This window comes from Choloepus didactylus, chromosome 8 (assembly GCF_015220235.1).
Source record: "Choloepus didactylus isolate mChoDid1 chromosome 8, mChoDid1.pri, whole genome shotgun sequence".
In the NCBI taxonomy this organism is placed as follows: domain Eukaryota; kingdom Metazoa; phylum Chordata; class Mammalia; order Pilosa; family Megalonychidae; genus Choloepus; species Choloepus didactylus.
The window spans coordinates 15,781,067-15,789,315 of NC_051314.1; positions in this window are offsets into that span (position 1 = coordinate 15,781,067).

Below are 8,249 nucleotides of genomic sequence, written 5' to 3' on the forward strand. Positions count from 1 at the left end.
CAGACAGCGCTCAGCCCCGCCCCTTGCCCTGTCACCGCCGCCATCTTGGTAAGGGCAGGGTTCTTCCCAGCGTCCTCAGTGGGACGTAGGGCCCCACACCGGCCAGGCGGTTGCCGTGGCAACGAAAGCATCCCTGGGCCACGGTCCTGCGGCGAAGTTCAGTGGACTATAAACCCGAGCCCTTCCTTTCACACCTCCAGCCCCCGGTCCGAGGCCAAGCCTGGTGATTCCTCTGCTAGAATAACGGTTCAGCCTTTCGGGGCTGAAAGGGCGCTTCAAGATCCTAGCCCAACTCGAGTTTTGCGGACTAGGAAAGGGTAAGTTCCAGAGAAAGGAAGGATGTTATCCACGGCACACAGAGTTGGTGTAAGTTCCAGATCTTGACCTTGAGGCTCCTGCCGCCTAGTCCAGTGCCCTTTTGACAGCTGTACACTAAACTGGGAATCAGGAGCCCTGTATTCTGTGGGTCTGCTGCTAAGGACAGCTGGGACAGGTTCCCTTTACACGCCTCAGTTTCCCCATATGCTACCTAAGGGTGCTGAGGTAGGTGCTTTTTACAGTCTCCTCCAATTCTAGACCGTGGTATGTGGTGAAAGAGTCCTCACATCCCCACCTCCTTCCTTAATCCTCAGGAACAGCCCCATGAGGGCCCAGTGTGTGTCACACCCCCTGTGTATCTGAGGCCCAAGAAATGCCATCAGTGCTTCCCAGCAAAGGACTCCAAATCTTGTCTCCCTGCTAACCTCTGCTGCCACTGCTGTTATGCAAAGTGGGTTCCCTGGAGGAGGTCAGCTCTTCTAGAGTCGCAGCCCTGGCATCCACCTCATCCAAGCAGTATGGGGCTGGGCCTGCCCAGCCTCCTTCCCTCGATGCTGCCAGGGCCATGGAGGAAGGACAGATGCAGAGGGATGATTATCCACACATCCCACGGCCTGATGGAAGTCCCACTCACCCCCTCCTTATGGGGCTAATCTGACTCGCAGCCATTCTAGCAATAACTTTCCATGAGCCTCTGCTCTGCAGTTCCAATCACACTCACAAGATTTTAAAGTTCACCATTTATTTTAATAAATGATGCACCAGATCACTGAGGATAAAGACATGAACAAAATACCCATGTCCTCAAAACCTTACAAGGAGATGAACAAGGAAACAAGCAATAACAACTGAAAGTGACAAGCAGAGTGTACTAACAGAGTACAGAGAAGAGTCATCCTGGAACAAAGATTTAGGGGACCAAAGATAGGAATGAAGAACAGGCAGACTGAATACATATATGCATATATATATATATATATATATATATATATATATATTCCACAGGACTTTCTGGGCTTTTTTGATGAGCACCAAGAATAAATCTGAGGTCTCTAGCTGTGATGCCCAAAGGAGATGCTTTCAATAGCTATCGAAACAGGCTAAGACTGTCTGCCCTTTCACTAACTGTTCACTCTTTATCAACTTGGTCAAAAGTGAAGTTCCATGCCTGGGCCCCTCAAATGAAGGGAAGTGGGAGTTCCCAGCTGGATTGGTATGGAGTAAAGAAACATAAGAAACTGCTGAGCAGCTCCTCCTCAGGCATTTCAGAAGGGAGAGAGGTTTCCTGTGCATTTCACAGAAAACCAGGAGAGACTTGGATTACCCACACCACTGTTCTTCCTTCATTTGAGTAGGTTTTGAAGGAAACTACCTTCAAAAGATCAAAATAAAATGATCATATAAAAAAAAAAAGAAAGAAAAAGGTTCACCATAACCCTGTGAGAACCAGGATTGTCAGCCACATTTTCCAGGTAAGGAAACTGAAGCTCAGAGAAGCAGCTTCCCCTCTGTTCCAGTTTGCTAATGCTGCCAGAATGCAAAATACCAGAAATGGATTGGCTTTTATAAAGGGTTTATTTGGTTACAAAGTTACAGTCTTAAGGCCATAAAGTGTCCAAGGGAAGGCATCAACAATAGGGTACCTTCACTGGAGAAAGGCCATTGGCATCTGGAAAACCTCTGTTAACTGGGAAGGCACGTGGCTGGCATCTGCTTTCTCCCAGGTGTTGTTTCCAAATGGCGTTCTCCAAAATCTTGCTCTTGGGGCATTTCATCCTCTCTTAGCTGCAGCTGCTCTTCAAAATGTCACCCTCAGTTGCTCTGAGTTCCCTCTGTTTGTGAGCTCTTTTTATAGGACACCAGTGAACTAATCAAGACCCACCCTAAATGGGCGGGGCCACATTTCCATGGAAACATTCAGTCAAGAGGTCACACCCTAATCAAAGGTTTAGTTGCAGTTGGGTGGGTCACATCTCCATGGAAACACTCAGTCAGAAGGTTCCAACTTAATCAACACTAATACGCCTGCCCCCACAAGATTCTGTTAAAGAATATGGCTTTTTCTGGAGAACATAATATACATAAACCAGCACACCCTCATATCACAGGTGGTCCGTGGGAGAGCTGGGGCTGGAACCCTGAGCTCTCTCCATTGAGCTGGAACCATCGAGCCCTGTTTTGAGTCCAGAATTCTGGTTTTTAAAAAAGCAGCTCCCCCCAATCCTAGATCATTAATATGTGCTGCATGCAGCTCTCCCACCGCAGCGCAGCCCTAGCTCAGGCCTGGGCTCTGCCATGTTGTAGCTGGGGGATATTGGGTAAGTCATTCATTGATGCTAAGCCTCAGGTATCTGTAAAATGGGGGAAATGACCCTCCCTACATGGTACTTGTGAAGATCAAGAGAAAAGGGAGTTAAAAGGTGTAAGTGCTTTGTAAACGATTTACACAGTCACTGATGTCATTTGGGCCTCCTGACCCCAGGGGACCTCCTGGTCCCTCTTCCCAGGAGAGAGGAGATACCCATTACCCTCTTTTCTACCTTGTCCACTCCAGCTCACAAAATTTGCTCCTTCTGAGCTCCTTAAGCAGCAATCCACTAAGTATTGCTTTGTGAAAGCCTTTCGGCGTTGCCCTGAACTGATTCTGTGTGGAATAACTTATTGCATGCTTGGATTTTGTCTGGGAAGTTCTTGTCTGCTTTAAAACTAGGGCTTGGGGCTTATGTCTGGGCAGATTGTAAACTGCTTCTCCTGGCCTCTCCTCTTCCCTGGTTCCTTTTCTCTACTGATTTTATCATCTCTGGCAGTCCCACCTTCCGGACAATGCTGAGAATACATCAACAGGTGTCACTGCGACTAACGAGAGGGAAAAAAAATTTTTTTTGACTGCTTTGTAATGCCTGTTAGTGTGAAAATACCCTGACCCGCTTCATATTTTCCAATGGAGGGGTTGCTTGGGTCATCTCACACGATCAGCATGGGAAGTTGTTCCAGCCAGTTGCTGGGGTCAGGTTGGAACCCTGAGTTTATTTGAGAGGAAAGAGGATACAAGTACCATGTTACCAAAGTACTTGCAAGCCCTGGGGAACGGGAGCCTGGTTTGGCCCTTATCTGAATCCCCTGCAGAGCCTAGCAGGGTGCCTGGCTCTGACTGAAGTGCCCTGTAGAAGTAGCTGTGGCTCTTCTATGAGATGGGGCTTTGTCTGGGCCCTGGAGGACAGGACTTAGGTGTCCCGAGCATTGGAATGGTGAGGACTGAACTTGAGGGGGGACTGGACCACAGGGAGGGGAAAGGTGACCCAGGCAGAGGGCACAGTTGGGCAGAGGCTTCCTGTGACAGGCACAGCCCCTGTGCTCAGGGGACCAGCCTGGAGGGGGAGACAGGCACAGCCAGGGGCAGTCCCAGGCGTGAGGAGGCTGCTGTCCAGGGCCTCGTGGGGCATGGGGAGAATCCCTCCCTCTGCCAGAGTCGTGGGTGAGGAAGGGTTGAGAAGGGCCTCAGAGGGGATTGTGGAGCGACTTCCTCAGAGATGAGTGGGATTTGGGGGATCAAAGTGGGGGTGAGGACACCCCAGGAGGCTGAGCAGGGCTGGTCTCAGACCCTCAATCTCCAAACTTGATTCTTCTCTGCCTCCTTCCAGCTGCAGCTCCTGAGTCCGTCCAGACAGGTGGCAGGTGACCTCTCAGAAAGCCCAGCCTTGCCACTATGACCCTGGGCAAGCTCCAGTCTTGCCAGTGTGACCCTGGGCGAGTTCCAGCTCCCCAACCCCGCCCGCAGGCCTGGGTCCCTCAAAGAATCCATCCCCCAGCTCTCAGGCTCATATTCAATCCCAAAAAGCACTTCCCCAACCCGGTATTCCTGTGGAAATGCTGCCACCCAGTGGCCATTGGGAGAAACAGCTCCTGGGGCACAAGCTGTTTCCCACTTTCCACGTCTGTCCCTGTCCACCCCCCGCTCGGGGCTGGCCCAGAAGACCATGAGCCTTTGCAGATTGTGAGCAATGGGTGAGGTCAGTCATGCACATGCCAGGCTGTGCCTGGCCACCTGCCCTCAGTCGCTGCTGTCACTGCAGCACAAGGCCTGACATCCTCACTCTGACTCACTGTCTGGCATCAAAGGCCTTGTAAAGGTCAAGAAACCAGGGTGGGATGGTGGAATCTGGTTAGATTCATCAGCAGCACAGAGGTTTACAGCATGGGCTTTAAAGTCAAGCAGAGAATAACGAGAATAATAGAAGCTTCTGATCTGATAACACTTGTTGAGCGCTTCCTATGGGCTGGGCACTGTGCTAAGCAGTTTCCATTCAAGATAATTGAACCTCACAATAGCCCTTACAGGTGGGTGCTATTCATTCCTTCATTCATTCAATAAATATTTACTAAGAACTTACTATGTCCAGGCTTACAGGGAAACAAGCCAGCCCTGGCCCTGTCTTCACAGAGCTCACATGAGAGGGGGAGGCAGGCAGTACTCTGGTAAACAAAGATATGAGCTAATTCTGGCTGGTGACAGGAGTTACGAGTACTGTAAATTGGGAGAGTGGTGGCTGGAAAAGGTGACAGGGCAGAAGGTCCTTTTGAGGACCTGAGGAGGTGACATGTGACTAGAGACCCCCATGAGGAGGCTTGCAAAGACCAGAGGCTGAGTGTCCCTGCGGCATGCAGGAGCCCACGCTGGCAAGGAACGGAAAGGGCAGGGTGGTGGTAGCCTACTGAGGGGAGGAGCGCAGATGAGAAGAGGTCAGTGCGTCAGTGGGGGCCAAACGAGGGTCATTGTTACCCCCATTTCACAGATGAGGAAACTGAGGCTCTGAAAGGTTAGACATCTCCCAGCTAGTTAGTGGGTTTGAATCCAGGTATGTCTGATCCGGAGATCCCTCCTTGACCCCTGTCCCTTCTGAGCCATGTGGTTGCTGGCAAGTGACCCAGCATCTCTGAACCCAGACGCCTTATCTGCACAAGGAGAGTACCACCACCCACCTCAGAGCATTGGGAAAGGGCCCAGATTGAACCTAGAGCCCAGCAGGAAAGCATGTGATTGTGGACTTGTGAGGAGTTGGGTGTGAGGGAAGGGGTTTGCAGCTGGACAGCATTGGCTCACATGGCAGCCTGGCCCTCCAGCTCTGTGACCCTGGGAACATCACTTGTCCTCTCTGAGCCTTGCTTTCCAGGGGGTCAAATGGGCACCCTAAGAGCCTGAGTGTTTGTTTTAAAATGTAACTCAGCTCCTGACAATTCCTGCTCCAAACCCTCCAACGGCCTCCCAATGCACGCAAAATAAAACCCCAGGTCCCTCTCGAGGCCTGATGCCCTCCAAGACCTGGGCCCAGTTACGCGTCCAGCTCATGGCACCCCCGCCCTGCCCACATTCTGTCCCAGGGAATCATGCTGGCCCTAGGACATGCCGAATGTTCCCACCTCAGGTTCCCACCTGCCGTTTCCTCTACCTGGAACACTCCCTACCCCGTGTCATTAGAGTATCTGCTCAAATGTCACCTCCCCTGAGAAGGCCTCCCTGACAGCTAAAGCACAGCCCTAGGCTAGTCTCTTTCCTAACTCCCAGCTCACCGCCCTCCTGGCACACAGCAGTTGTGACTGCCCGTTTGTTTGTTTGGTTGTTAACAAGTTTCTTGTCTGTGTCTCTCCACCAGACTGCAAGTTCCCTAGGGCAGGAACCGGCCTGTTGGGGCCACGCCCAGATCCCTGACACCTAGCAAAGTGCCTGGCAGGTAGGAACAGCCAATGCATATTTGTTGAATGAATGAATGTGTCTTTGAAAGCAGATGGCCAGAGATAATGGAGGCCTCAAATGCCAGGAAAAGGACCTCAGTCTCTATCTGTACAGCACTGGGGAGCTATAGGAGACTCAGGCAAAGAAGGGAAGAGTGGTTAGATCTCTGCATTGGCCGGAACTCCCTGGCTACCGCAGGACAGTTTGAGGGAGCCAAGGGGGCTTGTGGGTGGAGGTGAGGACATTGTCTCCCGCCTCCCTTCCCTGCCTCAGTCCATTCTGAAGCAAAGGGTGGGAGCAGGACCCAGGGGCCGCACAGCCAGCTGGGGAGGCAGGAGGGAGCCCGGGCCCAGAGGGCCAGCCCCCAGGACAATGGGTCTGTGGGAGCAGATCCCCAGACAGATAGAAAAGCTCTCCCTCCAGTAGTGGTAGTGGGCGGAAGTCAGGGAGGGGCTTAGCGTTGCTCAGAGGCCTGCGCATCCTTCTGGAAGCCCTGGCTTTGATAGAGCCTCCTCCAAATGTCCTAGTCCCCCCACTGTCCCCAAAGCAGCTCTATTCCCAACTCTGCTTTGCATGTAATGGGCTGATCCCCTGACCTTCCCTACCCCCACCTCAGCGCTCTGCCCCGCGGGTTAGGGCAGGGATGAAAGCGATGGGATCCTAGGGGTGGGCTCCGGCTTGGGGAAGAGAGGGACAGTGCCTGATTGTTCCCCACCGGCAGTGCAGTGCCACCACTGCAGAGGGGCTGGCTCTATGCCCTCTCTCTACCCCTCCCTTTCCCCTCTCTCCCTCGCTCGCTCTCTAGGTCAGGGGTTCTCAAACTCAAGTAGGAAGTTATTAACTATGCACATCCCAGGACCCTGGAGATTCTGAACCAGCAGGTCTGGCATGAGGGCTCATGATTCAGACACGAGGTTGGGGTCCTACCAGGCCCCCACTTTGGAAAGGGCCAAGGACCAGAACCAGAAGACCTTGGCATCGCTGGCCCACTCGCAGCCCTGGTCTCCTCAAGCGTGAAATGGGGTCTGGGGTGCCAAGATCGGGGTCAGCCCCACAGGAAGGCTGTGAGAGTGATATGGCAACAGATGGGAATTCATGTCTTGTCCCTCCTGTCCCCTCTGATCTGCCACAACTCCTCTTCCTGTCAGTATCCATAAGCACATGGCTCTGGGCCTTGGTTCTGTCCCATCCATCTGCACCAATACAGACCCTGCTGGCCCCAGTCCTACAGCTTCAGAACAGGCTGCCCTGCCTTTTTCTTCTCTAGGAGAGCCTCAGCTTGTTCTCACTGATTTTGGAATCAGCTTAACATGCTGCACAAGAAACCAGGGCGGGGAGGTGTGTTGATCAGGATTGCATTGAATGTAGACATGAATTTGGAAAGCACTGGCATCTTTATGATTTTAAATCTCCCTGTGCAAGTCAATGGCTCTCTCCATTTAGTTAAGCTTGGTGCTTCTGTGTTTTACTAAGGAAAATGTCAAATGTACAAGATTAGAGAGAAGAGGATGATAATGAGGCTCTTTTTACCCAACACCAAGCTTTACCAGTACACACTCATGGCTGTGCCATTTCCAGCCCTAACCCTGGCCACGCCCCGTGCCCCCTTCCCGAAATCATTATTCGGAACCAGATTTGAGGGTCTTCTTTTATGTCTTACAAATAATATCTTTTGCTTAACTTTGTATTCTGAAATAATTACAGATTCACAGGGAGTTGCAAAAATAGTACAGAGAGGTCCAGTGCATCCCTCACCCTGTTCCCCACAATGGGAATATCTTAGATAACTAGAGAACTTGATGGAAACCAGGGAATTGACATTGGGATGACCTGCAGACCTATTCACATTTCACTAGTTCTACACGCATCCGTGTGCGTGTGTGTGTGTGTAATTGTATTTGATTTTGTCACACATGTGTAGATTCACCTACCTCCCACCACAAAGACCCCTCATGCTACTTTCCATTGTTCGTGGGCCCCCTCCTTGCCCCTCTCCTTCCCTGAGCCCCAGCAACCATTATTCAACTCTACAATTTTGTCATTTTGAGAATGTTATAAGAATGGAATCATGCAGTCTGTGACCTTTCAAGATAGGCTTTTTCATTCAGCACAATTCCCTTGAGACCCCTCCGAGTTGTCATGAGTATCAATAGTTCATTCCTTTTTATTGCTGAGCAGTATTCCATGGTGCGGTTGTACT